This window comes from Buteo buteo, chromosome 11 (assembly GCF_964188355.1).
Source record: "Buteo buteo chromosome 11, bButBut1.hap1.1, whole genome shotgun sequence".
NCBI lineage: Eukaryota > Metazoa > Chordata > Aves > Accipitriformes > Accipitridae > Buteo > Buteo buteo.
Window position 1 is genome coordinate 39,907,035 of NC_134181.1, and position 15,787 is coordinate 39,922,821.

Below are 15,787 nucleotides of genomic sequence, written 5' to 3' on the forward strand. Positions count from 1 at the left end.
TCTCAAGCAGTCACTTGGATCTTCACTGTTGGAATCTAGGGAAGAATAATATTTAACAGAGATTAATTCCAAAGCTCCTTCCTGTTTCTCATCCAGAGGCTTTTGATATTTTCACACACTAGCAGCTATGCAAAGATGACAGTTAAATGGCCATGTAGTAGGTATTAGTACTTGTATGTAGACTGAAATCACACTTTCCGGAGTGTTGTGGGCTTTTTTTTCTAGCTTTGGATGAATTTGAGCAGACCTGATTTTTATTATTTTTTTCTTAATAATTTAACACGCAGAGCATGAATTTGTTCCAGCTAGATGTCACTTACAAACTTCAAATATTAAAATTATTTTTTGAACGTCCAGAAGCAGCAGCACCTTTCTTCTTCACTCTGTATCTTTGTTTCTATAAACTTTTAGAATTGATGTCTGTGAATGAAATGTATGTAATTTAGTTTTCTGTCTCTGATTGTAGTATTTGATTTGCAACTTTATGCATGGCTGATAAAAGTTAATCACTTACACGTTGATTAAGATAATTTTCTCTTTTTTGTATTTCAAAAACACAAGATGCAGTTGCTCATACATAAAATCTTAAGAAGTCCCCCAAACACCAAGCAGTAATGAAATAGTGTTTTAAAGCAGCTTAAAATTTACGGTAGCTGCATCTTCACTGTGCTTTACTTCTTACGCGAAAGTAGTTTTCAAATAAAATATTAAGGGTCATTAAGCGGTATTTTTAAATCATTGGTTGTACTTTGTTCATTACTCTGTACATTCAAACCTGAATAATGCTGTGAAAGTGAAATAGCATTTTAATATTACTATGGCCTCAAAATAGCATATAGTTTTTAGTTACAGGAGTCAAGGCAAAGTGACAAACAATGTGAATTACGTCTAAATGTAGTAGGTGGCTTATGTATAATACTTTAACAATCAACAAAAAATGCTAATGTGTTTGAGTCAGCTTTGTCATCTTGCTACTACATTTTTCTGAGTTTAACTTTTGTTGGAGTTGAGTTTATCTTCTTCTGGTTCTCATGTGAGTGCTTTTGCCTGTAGGGTGCTCTGGGATTAAAAGAGCGTTCCAAAGGTGAACGAGGTTATTTTTAGGAAGGTTAAACATCTGGATGTTCACTACAAAACCTTTTCCAGGAAAGTATTTTGTTCCTGAGCAAGAAATATCAGCAGAAATATAAATGCAGCACAGCAGCATGTAATCTCTGGCTTCCCAGGGGACTCTGGTATTTTCAGACTGGTCTGTTGCTTAAAGTAACCCTGAGGATTACAGAAGGATATTGGAAGGATTTACCTCTGTAGTATTTTTGTAGGTGGCTTTGAGACATGGGAATCCAGAACAGGGATGAAACTGAGTAGAGGTGCCAAATTAGAAAGGAGGGAATGTTATGGGGGACATAAGAAATACATTTGGAATGTTTCTAACACTCCAGGTGTTTGCATTCTGGCTGAAAAAAAAGTAGATTTTTTAATTGAGATAGAGAACAATTTTCTACCAATCAACCTGTCAGTGTTAAACAGTTTTCTGGATTCAGAAAATACAGAAATGTTACAGGTACATTATAGGATTTGGGGAAGAAAACTTAGGTAGTCCGTGATGGTTTTAAGGCATTCACATATACATTGTATGTGCATGGGAACAAACCTCAAGAAAGCTGTGAAAGTTAACTGAATTGAATGTGTTTAACTGAAATAACTTTGTAGAGAGCTAGGCTTCTGTTTTATATGAGCTTTCTTACACCCTTGATTATACAGAATACTGCTTTAAAAATGTGTCCTAGCTGCCTAGCTTGAAACTTGAATGACTAGAACAAGTCTTATGCAAATATGGTAATGTTTTTTGAAATTCCAGATTTCAGCAATATTGATTGCTAAAAAATTGCATTTGCAGCTGAGCAGTATTTTTCCCACTTACCAGTTTCCCAGCGCTGCTTAGAGAACTGTGACATTCCCTTTTCATTTTCTTAATACATTTTGAGTATCTTTAGTTCTACACTTTTTTTTTTCTCAAGCAGGAAAACTTATGATTTTTGAAATTTTAGTTAGTTACTATATCAGTTTTCTAATATTGTTGATATGATGGTAAATATATTTGTGGTGAGAGGCAATTTCTTAAACTAATTGATATGAGGTGTTTTACGTACCCCTTAAGGATTTCAAAACCTCTCGTGATTATGTATTGAAAAGCTTATCTCTCTCCAGCTGTATATTAACTGGTCTAATAAGAGACTGTTCCTCTCCACAAATATTATTTGATTTTCCTTGTATGCATTATGATAGCATGAGACTGTTGCTTAGTTGAAAAGACTGTTTTGTTTATTTGAAATGCTTAAATCTGGTCACTCACTTTAATTAGTATTTTGTTATTTACTACATGTATTACATGAAAATGTGAATCAAAATAGATGCTGAAGGGTCAGCATTTAGGCTTCTAGCATGTCAAATTTCCTGGAAAGCTGAGTCCTCTACTATAGCATCAGCAGCGTGTCTTCAAAACCACATAGTGTTTGTTTTATAGTAGCTCCTACGTGCCAGGCATATATTAAGTCATTCTGAGCCTGCTGGGACATGGACATCTCTGTCGAGCCCAGTGGTTCTGTTTTTTTTCCTAAAAGTATTGAGCTATTAATTCCCTAATCCTTAGGGAAATTATTTTAAGTTAATGTAAAAATTAGAGACTATTATTTTAGTGGGTTACAGGATTCATACAAAAGTGACAGTTTGCACTTTTCAAAGCAATTCTGTTAAAGATGGGAAAAATAGAAGTTAACCTGACTTGTATTTATGTGTTTTCCTTTCTGTCCATGTGGTTGGAAGTGTCATGATTTTTATTAACCTGAAAAATCTGATGCGGCTGCTCCTGGCAGTGCTGGATTGGACTTCTGTCTGGGTTAGAGTTCGGTTGTTGAAGATTTAATCTGACTCTGCTGTAACATTTAATGAAGACCTAAGTAAAAAACATTTTTTTTGAAGTGGATCACTGCTCTGATGTGTTCCAGTTTGTCTAGCGTACAACACCTGTTAAATGAGTACAACTTGAATTAATGAAATAAAATGAATGTTACACTAAGAGGGAGATGTGAACAGAAGTTATCATCCTGGGTCCTTTTGCTATGGCGTGTCAGTTGCATATTTAGGATGACTGTTGCAAATTAATGGATGACCTGTGAATAGGAGAGAACTTACTTTCCCATGTAATGTTATCTTGATGCCTTTACATAGAAGTTTGCTTTTTAAAAGGCAAACATTTTGTCCAGTAAAAATAATCTTTTTTGTTTTGTTTTGGATTCTAGTAGCTTTTGAACCTAGTTACCCCTGGGCTTGCAGAAATATTATAGACTTGCCCTCTGTGTTGTCTGACACTGGACTTGGTGTGTACATTTCAATTTTGTGTTTGTAGGAGAGGAATGGTACGTAATGAAATGACAATATCTCTCTGATAAAACTAGTTAAATTTTCAAGTAGGTGTAATTTGATACTTGTCAAATATAAATTTCACTTGGTCCTGTACGTGAAGCCTTATATACTTCAGTTTGTCCAAAAGGTTTACATAGTGCAATATTGAAGACGTGACAGTTGCTGTTAATAAGCATGGCAACATTCAGAGGCCCCGCATGTGGCATGCGAGATGTCTCTAATAATGTCTGAACATTCTTGTTTCATTAAACCTCTACTGTTTAGAAGAAGTGAGTACAAAAGAGCAGTAGGACACGCTGTCCTTTTTCTTGTTTCTCAGGACTGAAAAGAGCATACTGGATAATACATTTGGAACGGGTCCGTTTGTCTTTTGTGTTGTTTTGGTTCCCAGCCCCCCTGCTCCCCCCCACCAAAGCACAATGCATGAAAGTGGAAGAACTGCCATCTCTTCTGTTGTCACTACTGTTCGTGTGACTATGGAGATGTTAATCTGAAAATGAACTTGGATTTGAGGGGGAAAAATTGTTCAACTGGATCAGTTTACCATTTGGTGTTGGGAAAGAATGTGAATTCCCCTACTGCTAGTAACACCATTTTAGGTAATTTTAATCTCATAGTTCCCCCCACTTGGTGTTTCCTATTTGCCTGTGTGATGGCTTCTCCCCTTACTGTGTATTTTTCTAGGCTAAATAAACTCAGTTCTTATCTTTCCTAGTCATCTTAGAAACTCTTTTCTGCACTCGTTCCAGTGACAGGCTGATAATTCTGCTCACGCTAAAGCTAAGTTCACACTTAAATACCAGGGCCTGCCTTCCCCCTTAATAGTCCTCTGTCCTTTCTGTGCTGTATTTATTGTATGCTCTTACAAAATAGGATTAAAAAGAAGAGAAATGAAGAGGAGAGAACACCTCAGGAAAAATGTGACTACAGAAGCGTCTATCCAAAATACAAGTATTAGTAGGCTCAGTAGTACGGGAAAATCATAATGCTCATAATGTAAAACCTTAATTGACTTCTGTACTAAATCATACACAGTTTTAACAAGTTAATTGCATTAGAGATTGTTTATATGCATTTAGTGCCATACTAACAATTTAAGCTGAAGTTTCCTAGCTTCATGCTACCCTGAGCCACTGAGCCTTTGGCACAGGTACTTTGGAAACATGCTGCATTGATTGTCTGTATTTCTTTGTAGTGTGTCATTTTGGTGCTTTAAACTCAGAATTTTTCTTCCTGTAATAAAATACACATAGCTCTCTGATTCACTCGTTTAATTTTTCTTTCTGTGCTACATAAAATAGCCATTCTTTCCCTTTGATTAAGAGACTCTGTGGAGTATGTCCTGTACTTGTGGGTGTGAATTTTAACTCAAGTTGATATGGAGTCAATGACTTGCATCAGAACAGGTGCAAAATCCCAGTTTTAAGCTTAATTTCCCCCCTCCACCACCTCAGTTGTAACTAATCACAGGAATTGTGTGTTCCCATACAGCTTTGTGCATTCTCTCATGGTGGGATCTATTCAGCAGCGAAAAGCTGTAGTCTGACATACTGGTAATGCAGATCCTAATGATGCTTGAATTTTTTTGCCTGTTTAAAGGAGTTCATTCTTTGTAAAGAAGTTTCCTTGCATTTGCTTTTCAAAAAGCAAAATACATTGCTGTTTGATTTTTTTAGAATTATACTTCTGGTTTCGTGAACAGCAGTGCATTATTCCTCTACAAATGAAATACTTGAACCGTGAAATATTATCATTACAATATTACAGAAAACCTGGTGTGAGATTTTACTTAAGGCTTTTTAGTCTAAGTACATGTAAGATTTGGGGGTTTGGGTTTTTTTAATGTTTTAAACTCCGTGCTTTTCGCTTACATTGGAAAGTAGAAGGAGTGTTAATTTCAGTCGGTGCTGTTGTTTCAGTGAAGAAATTAAACACACCTCAAATTTTCTGGGTTCAACTGCTGCTAGTTCTTTGACCCCTTGAAGCTCATTTTCCCCCAGTAGCACTTTTTTCTTGTATTCTTAGGAATAATGGTGATACTTTCTGCTTGTATCAATATGCCTTTTGATCATATGTGTATGTTTAGAGAATAGATTGATTCATCTGAGGTGTTTGACTTTTGTGTGTGTGTCTGCCAAAGTAATCTGATACTATTGTAGAGCTTTCAGTCTACTACAGACCTGAGAAGCTTTTAGTTGTTCTTGAGATGAACAAGTGTAGAGCTGAAGTTTTACTATCCCCCACTTTTCTAAATTTAGAAAAATTTAAAGTCTGAGTGGCACAGTTTTAAAGTACTCAAAAGTAAGTCTAGTGCAGTATGACCAACTATTTGAGTTTATTTTGGTGCTCTGGGAATACATGGGAGAGAAGGCTGGGTTTGGGGGGGGTTGGTGTGGGGTGTTTTGGTTTTGTTTTCTTTTAGTGAAAATGTAATTTTTTTGTGTGTATGTGTATAAGACACTTTTATGGGACATACTATTGTCAGAGGTTGTATATTAATTGCTTGGCAATAGCTTGCAAACTCAATATGAATCTCTTAATTGTGAGACAGATAGGAGATACTTGCTCACCACTGTCTTCCTGGTCCAGCTGGAGCAGCAGTGAAGATTGGGACAAATATTTAATTCCAAATAGTGAAAACTCCCATGTTTTATCAGCTTGGGCTACTTTTAGTTACGGCTTAGGGTCCTCTGAGATGCTGTTGGCTGAAAGTAGTAACTTGTATGTAGTAGCTGTGTTAACAATGTTGAGTCATGATATCAATTGCTTGTCAGCATTTTCACTGCAGTGGCTTCTAACTCTGCTTGGAACAGGTCTTCCTGCTCCTGTAAGAGCAAAATACCCACACGGAGCCCACATCGAGTCTGTTCTGACTGTACTGTGGCTGGCAGCAGTAACCGTTAGGTTGTAAACATCTCACTGTATAGCTTGGACAGGGCTTTGTTATTGAACAGGGGATTCTTGTGCAGAAGAGACTTGTACTTGTTTTTCAAGCAGGAAATGTACTGTAAACTGGAAGTAGGGAGCATCCTCATGTTTTAGGTGATTATAGTAATTGCTAATGAGCTTTTCTGTTAAGTAGAAAAAGGCTTACAGAAATAAAAACATAGATGGGAGCCTAAGGTGAAGACTTTGGGGAAGTTTTTATCTTTCTGTAACTAGAATAAGTGCCATAAAATGAAACCTAGCACTAAGCAGTCTTCTGCCTAATGCAAAGCTGTACTACCAAGTGATTGAGAACTCTGGGTTGCATATATGACTGGAATATAAACTGATACCTTTATAACCCAAAAATGTTTTAGCTGTCAAAATTGCAGAAAACTTTCCTGCACCAGGGATAACCACTGACATTTCCAAACGGCCCTTCCTGAAAGCACAATGTTGTTTGGATCATGAGGCTGTCTAGCATAAAACTGTAGACAGCTTGCACAGTGGTACTCTGTAGACTTAAATTACAGTAACCACACCCTTGATTTGCCTTTTTTTTCTGATGTAAAAAGGGCTATTTTTGGAAAATTCATACAGTTGAAAGTGGTAATTTAGATAGAAGAGCTGTTTCAGCAAAGCTTTGGGGTAGGCTAAATATTGGACTGACCTTTGCAGACTTCACTGGTCTGTTGGAATCTGAAAATTTACATAAAGAAATATGCTTGTGGCTCTGGCAAGAAAGGATTGTGCGTAACAGATCTTGATTTGACCTCCTGTCTTCTCCCTCCTTCCAATCCTCCTTTTGATTATTTGTGGAAGGTGGAAACAGTTTTCCAGATGAGAAAAGTCTTCCTATGTGGTCAGTGCGTTCTTGTGGCTAAGCCACAACCTTCTTGCTTTGTCAGATGTCTCATACATGTATTTATGTATACTTGCATAGTTACATCTTGTTCTGATATTTGTTGATCTTAATTCTTCCACAAAAGCATTATATTCATATTTTTGTTCAGCAATTTATAAGGTACTACAGCAAAACATCAGTCTATCCTCTGCAGTACGCTGAAGTCTTCTGTAAATTGATAAACTATGGAGACAATTACAGACAAGACAATGGCTTTATTAGTGCAGCAAATGAGTCTTAATCTCTTTTTCTCATTCTCATGAAACGTGTTTTTTAACATACTGATAGTTTGGCCGTTGCAAATGCAGCATGGCTATTTCTTGTATCTCACTGAATAAATACCGTTACATGTCAGTGATGCTGGGGTTTACTTGACAGTCTCGTTAATGGATGGCCAGTGCCTCAAGGTGTTACGCTGTGGTGGGACCATGCAGCCGTAGCAAAGGTATCTGGAGAGCAGGGGTTATAAAAGTGTGCGGGTGCTCCAAGGGCTTGTGGGGACAAGTAACTTCATTATAGTTTTCAAGAGATGGATACTGCTGCTTGCTGCAACCATAGAGTTTACTAGTGAAAACAAATCTGGAAGGACTGAAATAGCACAAAATATTATGAAATGTTGTTATAGATTGCAGCAACTATGGTACCTGTGCTCTGTTTTGAAAACTAACTTAATTAAACCAGTGCCAACTTCTGCGTAGAAGGTTAGTTAAAGGGAAATAGAAAGGTTAGTTTAGTTTAAATTACATTAGCTCCAGTAAAGCTTGGATTACAGGTGGGTGTATTACACTGTGCTTCATCAGACCTAACTGTAAACTGCTCCTGAAAGGGTTTTAGTCCCACCTTGTCGCTGGCCACATGTTGACTCCTTTCATCTTTGCATCACGCCTAGTAATTGTGCAACTGCTGGCTTGAATGAAAACTTACTTCACAAAAACAATAATTTGCCAGGTCAGCTTGCTGGGTTGCTGGGGTAATTTTTCCACCTCTTTCTTCTTTTCCTGCCCATGAATAAAATAAGTTTTACTAGCAAAACCCAAGCTAATTGTAATGGCAAATGTTTGAAAAAGGAGGTCTTGTTGGCAGAACTCTATTAATGCCGCTTAAGTCAGAGGTGAGCTGACTTAAGGTGGCTAAAATTTACAGTGTAGGGCTGGCCGGTTAGTCTTTCTTGCCTCAGACTTCTGGTTTTCAAACCAACATAGGCAAATCCTATCTTAAGCTGCAGTCCTTTAGATTTAATTGTCAAGAAGGGATAAAAGCAATAATTGTTTTAAAGAGTAAAACCAGGGCTGTGCCTTGGCTCAGCAGTTTGCTGGGGCTGGTCTCTAGTAGGATGCCAGTGTTCTGGAACAAGTTAGCTGATCTGAAACAGCTCAATTAAAATAAACATGACACAATTAAAATACAAAATTGAGTAAAACATTCACTACTAACAGGCTCTGTGTTTTGATATCAAATGTGTTTTTCCATATAGTCTTGTTCAGTTTAACTCATTGAAATGATACCTACTAGCTTTCCTTCCATGGGGATCCTTTATTGCAGACATTATTGTATGGATGTTTTGTTCATGTTTTCAAAAAATGTTTGCAGTTGTTTATACTTGTGATACTGTTTAAGAATCTACTGCTGGAGAGGAGTCTTTGGCTGGTGGTGACATATATTTGGCAGTGAAAGCACACCCTGTTTTTCAAGACATCTTGTTTTTTAATTTCTTTCTTTAAGGTTCCCAGGTCTTTTTTTGTCTGTTTTAGAGCAAAAACCCCACCCCAACCCAAATCAACCAGCCAATCCTCCTCAATAAAACAATGAACCAATGTGTAGGTAAGAGGCGAAAATTATGTATGCAGGCTCCCATTCAGTCTACAAATGGGTAGTATGAAATAAAAAAGCCTGTATTTTCTGTTGCAGCAATGTCAAAGACATTCAGCATGTTTTTAGATAATTATTTTGGTTCTGGCTACTTAACACTCAAACATACGTGTGTCCAGTACAACTTATTTGAAGATGTAATTTTTCTCCATTAGCCACTGCTTGCAAATTTTGCTGCAAAGTGTCGTATTTAGTGTGGTTCCACCAGAGCGGTGGGGAGGTCAGGAGCTTGGAATGCTTTTGAGATACAGGGATGCTGTTCTGTGCTGGTTGGAAATAATGGTCCTTTGAATGAGTAAGGTATTCTTATGCTTCTATGCAGGGGCTGGAAGTTGTGCTCCCATTCCTGTGAGGAAGCGAGTCCTCCAAACTGAATGTGAAATCTGGAAATCTTCCAGTTGCTGCAATTCTTAAACACTGTGAAGCATGTAATTCTTTGTTCTGTTGGCAAACAGTCGGGTGAACCAAAAGGGTAGCTCAGATAATGTTTTTAACAGAAAATGTTTTTTTGTAAGATTGTCTCTCCTAATGCCTTACTGGCTGTATACTTCAGTTTCCTCTCAAAGTGAGCTCAGAGGAGTGTTTTCTCTTAGCAATTTAGTTGGGAGCTTGGCATTTGGTTTTAGGGCGAGAGCTTTAGGAAAGCAGCTTTCTGGAAAGGGTAGAAGAAGGAATTGGGTTTTTTAGTTGGATGTGTGAAGAAATAAATATATATTTGGTATCTAATAGTGTGAAAATGTCGTTCTGAGCCCTGTGTCTGATAAACAGCAGAATTATTTTCTGGTTACAACTTTGAAATGCCTGCCTGAGCCCTAACCAAGTCTGTGTAGGAAAATCTGATTTTAGTGGGACATCTCAAATTACTGTTTTTTTCACTTCAGACTTGCTTTTTTCCTGATGTGATCCATGTTTCCATAAATTACTCAGACTTAGCAGACCTTATCTGCACGTGACAATGAGATTAAATTATAAACTTACTTTAGAAAACAAGCTATTTCTTTAACATAAGTGAAGCCGTAGCAATTTGCCTGTTTTTCCTATGAATCACACTAAAGAATGGAATAGTGTTGAGATATGTTTACAGCTGTGGGTGCCATGACTTCACGCTTAAAATTATACCTTTAACTGTTACACTCTGATTTAACTTTGGTTTGGCAGCAAGCCTAATGGAGGCTCTTAAATATGTATATATCTTGCACATGTACGGCAGTTGAAAGAGGCTTTTTAGTTATACCCTTGACCTGGAATCCAGTAAGGGAAAAAAGCAGTATTGGTTTTACCTACGGAGTGAGTCTACCCCCCAACCAAAATGAGTATTTGCGCAATTAACTGTAATTGATCTTCATGTCCATGATGGTGCTCTTCTTTCATATGCCCTAGGGCTGTGCTCTGGAGTCCTTGAGTTTGATTTGCTTGTCTTAATAAATGATGCTACAGTGATAGTTCACAAATGCCTTGCACTGTAGCATCAAAAATGAATTGCTCTTAGCCATAAATTGTCCTGATCACTATTCTCTACTTTTAAGGAATAAAATAGTAGAATGTTTGGAAAATATCAGTCAAATAGATTCAAGAAAACGTTTTCCTCATGAGCGGCATACTCTTGCATGATCAAAAGAAGATAGATGCATAGGGTCATTGCAGCAGTGTGAAGGTGAATGTTGATATCTGCCTACAGCTGATAGCTCCAAAAACCAGGGGTGGGTCAGGGTGAGTGAATTGCAAAATACCCTTCAACTTGTCTTGAATTTACCAACTAGTAGTTCTTGAATTTCTGTTTTTCTATTGCTATAGCAATAACTGATGTAATAAACACATTAAATAGCTTTTGAAACATATAAAACCGTGGAGGAGGGGGAGGCGGGAACTTTCTCCATCCTTGATTTTGTCATTTAACACCAGATTTCCAGCAAAAGTTGGCTGTGGGGCTTGGGGGTTTTTTCTTCTTTTTTCTGGTTCCCTTTGAAAGAATTAACTTTCTGCTGAGATGGGACCCTCAAACTGAATGCATGCATTCAGCAAGTTCTGAAAAGGAATGATGAGTGATCGGGCAGGGAAGGAGATGCTTCATTGTCACCTTTGCAATGCTGGTACCTACATACGAGGAATTTTCTTTTGAAGAGAATGGAAATTGGGAGAGTGGGATACATGTTCTGGTGGACGTGGATTATTGTCACTTACCTGGTGAGGAGACAGTGCACACTTTATAATAAAACTGGTATTTTAAGTGTAGATGAAGAGTACCATATTGATTGAATAAATAATCGTGGCTTTTAATGTGGGCTGAAGAGTATTTGAAGTTTTGTGTGGTCACTTTTCAAGCAGCCACATCTTTCAGAAGCTGAAATATGCAGGTGAATTCACATATGGATCCAGTTTACCCCAGTTGTGTCTGGTATGAGAAGTTCCCCATGAGTTTTGAAGGACTTTTTGTATAGGAGAAAAAGTACAGACTAAAATTGTAGTCAGAAAGACTTATATATCAAGAGAAGTCTTCTCATTTCACCAGTAAGTGTTTTAAAAAACAGGTGAGGTAAATGTTTGTCATGACTGACTGATGGTCTTTCCCCAAAGTAAGTTCAAATTGTAACTCAGGGAATTAAATGACCTCCTGACATTCCTGTCAGTATGAATTTCTGTGATTCTGTGATAGATGTCTGCAAGTTGTAGATCTGGTCCCATTAAACAAAGTAAAAGACCTGTCTCTTCTATTTTAATCCATCCTTACTCTAGCCTAAAGCTTACCTTCCTTTTATAGTTTTATTTTCCTTAATCTTGAAAGTGCTTGGATATTACCATCAAGATATGATAAAGAAAAATACCTGATGAAATGCGATCTTGTCTCTTCATGCGAACTTTAGTGAAGTTAGTTCATCTACTGCACTTTTCAAGTTTATGTGATTTATTTGTTGCTCTATTGTTTGCATTCTCGTATATGTACAGTAAATGCAGGGAAAGTTTATCTTGCTGCTGTTATAACAGCTTTTGTATGAGAATGATTCACATCCAAGGCCTTTAGTGTGCATTGCTATGGAAACTTCAGTGCATAGGGTTCTCATTCCCCCCTCGGCAGAATTTTTCACAATAATTTCTCTTGTACCTGGAAGTCAGGGGAGTGATATTTGTTACTGAAACATTGAGAGGCTGAATTTCTTTGATCATCCATTTAGTAGGGTTCTTGTGCAAACAGAAGGAGGTTTTTATTTCAGTTACATAAAACTTCCCTGATCTCCGAGGCTATAGTTTTGGGGTATTTAAGTCAATGCTGCTACTGAAAAGTCTTTCCTCTTTGATTTTATGTCCAGAAACATGCCAGATCAGGAATCTGAATCACTTGAGAAACCTTCCCATTCATTCTCCATTATTATTCAAGCAGACAAGTCCCCTGATTTAGTTCTCCATGTGGTTTTGCAAATGGTTGTGCTGGCACAGGATGAAGAAAGAAAATAGGTGACTGGTGAGAAAAAGTTGCTTTTGTACTGGCAGTGTTGGCTTGTGGTCACGTCAGACTGGCCCACAACAAGTAGGTTATGTAGAGGGTAATGATGTGTGCCATCATTAGGAGACACATTTAGTTCTAGTTCTGTGTTTCTCCAGGTCTTCATTGAACAAAGTGAGTTGCAGATACTTACTGCTCAACATGGAGGGCAAAAAGAAGTACCAGGCTTTGCCTAAGGGACTCCTTCTGCTGGTTTGGAAGGACTGTTGAGACTTACCAAGAAACTGCTTACCTTTTGATGGTAAGAGCTGAAACATGAAAACCAGCGCTTGCATTGACTGGGTGATTTTCTTGAGTTGGAAGTGCAAAAGAAATAACAAAAATGGAGGAATTCAGAAGTAAGTACATAAGAGGAGAACAGTAGGGCTAAGAGGGGTTTTATAAGAAATTCCAAAGCAGTCAGATGGCAGAGACCCTGTAGGGTGAAGGTTCACAGTCAAAGACAGGTGAGCTTGGACCTGTAGCCACAGGGGAAAAGAGAGTTTGACCTGCAGCTACTGATACAGAGGAAAGAGAGCTTGCAAGTGTCTCTAATGTAATGCTATTACTGTTTTTGTTGCAGCTTCTATTAGCTGGTTACCATCTTCTCCAGCTGGGAATGAAGTGGGTCTCTGTTCCCTTGGGAATACAGAAGTTATTCATTTTTTCCCAGAAGAAGGGAGAGTGCTGCTTGGAACGCCAGCTGTAACTGGTGTGGCGTATTTTGCATGGTTACTGTTTGGGATGCGTGGAAGTCGTGGTGTGTTGCAATGGCTGGGCATCCCTGGAATTGTTCTGTAGGTAAAGGTCTATGGAGCAGTCTGTGCCAGGCTGGAGAGCTCGCTGCTTCGATTGTTGTCTGGACAATACTTTCACTGTATAGCTGTAGGGCTGACACACAGAATATGTTATAGAACAGTGCTTGCTGTGTCTCTGTCTTGGCATGCCTTAGCAAGCTCTGTGTTGTAAGCACTTGCCCATGAAGCTGCCAGAAATAGATGCCTAATGGCAGAGAATTTGCTAAAATTGATCTCAGCTGTGTAAAGAAGCAGGTTCAGAGTGAGCTCTCGAGTTGTAGAGAAGGCATTTGGGAAGTTACCTCTCACTAGCTGGCTGAGAAAAGGAGCTTACAGAGAAAAGTAAGCCATCAGTGTGTTTGGGTTTGTAAAGTACTTGGGTCTAATATATGGGTCTAATATTATAGTCTAATAACTATGAATAGTTATTTGTTACTTGACTGAGTTAGCAAGAATCTGTCTGATAGCCTGATTAAATAACTTGTAAAACAACTTCCTTACATGGCTGTTGAATTTCAGGTGTGGTAGTGTAAGAATCCTAAAAAATGTACTTCCCTGGGAAAACCAATGGTGTCTTTGTATTTTGAGCAGTGTTCTGCATATATACTACGGTTTAGAAATGGGTTGGTAGTTGTTATTGTAAAGTGGCATGCAGATGAACTGCACTTAAGTCAGTCCTTCAAAAGACAACAGTTTTTAGCGTGGCCTTGTCCAGTATTAATTTTCAGAATGAGAAGGAAGAATAACGATCTTTTTTTGGTAGATTGTCATGTAGTAAGTACTAAGAATTGCGTCTAAAATAATTATTTAAGTCAAGCACATATATGGTTGTCCTTTGCTACAGGCATTTTCTGTGCCTAAGTTTCTGAGATTATACTTGATTTTTACAAAAGTACCTTGTAGAAGGAAGACGGTTTCATTTTTATATGTGCAGTGGAAGGCTGGTTAAATGTGACTGCACCAAGTCTACTCCAACTTCTGAAAAATTTTGTAAGTGGGGGATTTTGTTTTGGTTTTGGCTGATCCCATTTGAGAAGAACATAGGACTGATGCCGTGTTTGGCTGTGAGAATATGCGAACTTGCATACTTGAAATATGCTTATAGGAGAATCCAGTTATATGCAAATGGACTCTGTTGGACTTGTAGAAGGTCATTTAAATTTCAGTTAAAAATATAAATGGGTTTGCAGATCACTGTCTGGCATTTTGAATAATATTCAAAACTTTGACATAATCTTACTTCTTGATTCTTTCATGTGATGCTGTCATTTGCTTATTATCTCTAGTCTAGGTTAATGCATTAGAAAGCGTTTATTTGCAATCAAGGGGTTTAGTCTGTTAATGAACTGTCCAGTGGTTATGATTTCAGGAAGCAGTTCTGTTTTCAGGTTTTGTGCAATACCTTATATAATGTAGGGAAAATAGATGTTAAAAAGATGCAGGATTTTATTATGATGAGATTCACTTAAGCATTATAAAATTATTCTTAAAGTTTGCTTGTGTGCTACTTGTGTTGGAAACTTTGGATGGAACCTGGACATGCCTGAGCTGCTCGCTTGATTCCTGCCATGTGGTTACTTAGACTTGTCATACTGTGTGTGTTTTGCGTTGCTCTTTTTCCAACTGCCTCAGGAAGAAGGGAAGTGTGAATCTATCTCCCTGGCCCTGTTTGCTGGGGTATCAGTGAAGACGAGTTTTCCCAGACCGTAATCATGATACCAACATTGAGTTTTTAGGATGTCCTGCTATAAGTTCTCTGTGTGCATAAGTCAGGAAACACCACTGGTCTGCGACAAGTTTACAGTTACACTATTGCACTTGTGCAGGATGGAAGGACTTTAATTCTCATTTCTCCCTTGCATAGAATCAGCAGATAGCTGTCCTAATCATCACTGCAGCCTATCAGTAGGGTTATGGTATATTAGATCATTGTTTAGAGTGGGTTTGCACGTATTCAATTTCTTTCATTGTACTGAAGCGCCCTTAGTTTTTAATACAAAACTTAATGGATTATGGACAGGACTGATGCATGATCCATGTATCATCCTTATTTTATCTGTTTTATAAATCTTTCTTAGCATTTACAGCCTTGTTTTGACTAATGTTTAATAATTATGATGAAATGGCATTTTAATTATCATAGCTTCTGAACTTGCCACCAACTGATGAATTACATAGAAAACATTGTTCGTCTCAAAAGTATTTGCCAATTTATGAAGATATAATTTTATGAACATCACTTAATAAAATTTAGTCCATAACCCTGGACATGTTTAATCCCAGTTGAAATTCCATTCAATCATTTTGCTTTTCTTATAAATTTGGAGTTCCTGAAGGTTCTTTTAGTAGATGAATTCCAATATTTATTCTCAAATCCGAACAGGATGC

At 37.7% G+C, this 15,787-nt stretch overlaps 1 protein-coding gene across 1 annotated transcript in view; it reads left to right on the plus strand.

The window, feature by feature from the left end:
- Positions 1 to 15,787, plus strand: part of SPPL3 (signal peptide peptidase like 3) — a 61,403-nt gene that overhangs the window by 19,112 nt on the left and 26,504 nt on the right. The window lies entirely within an intron of this gene.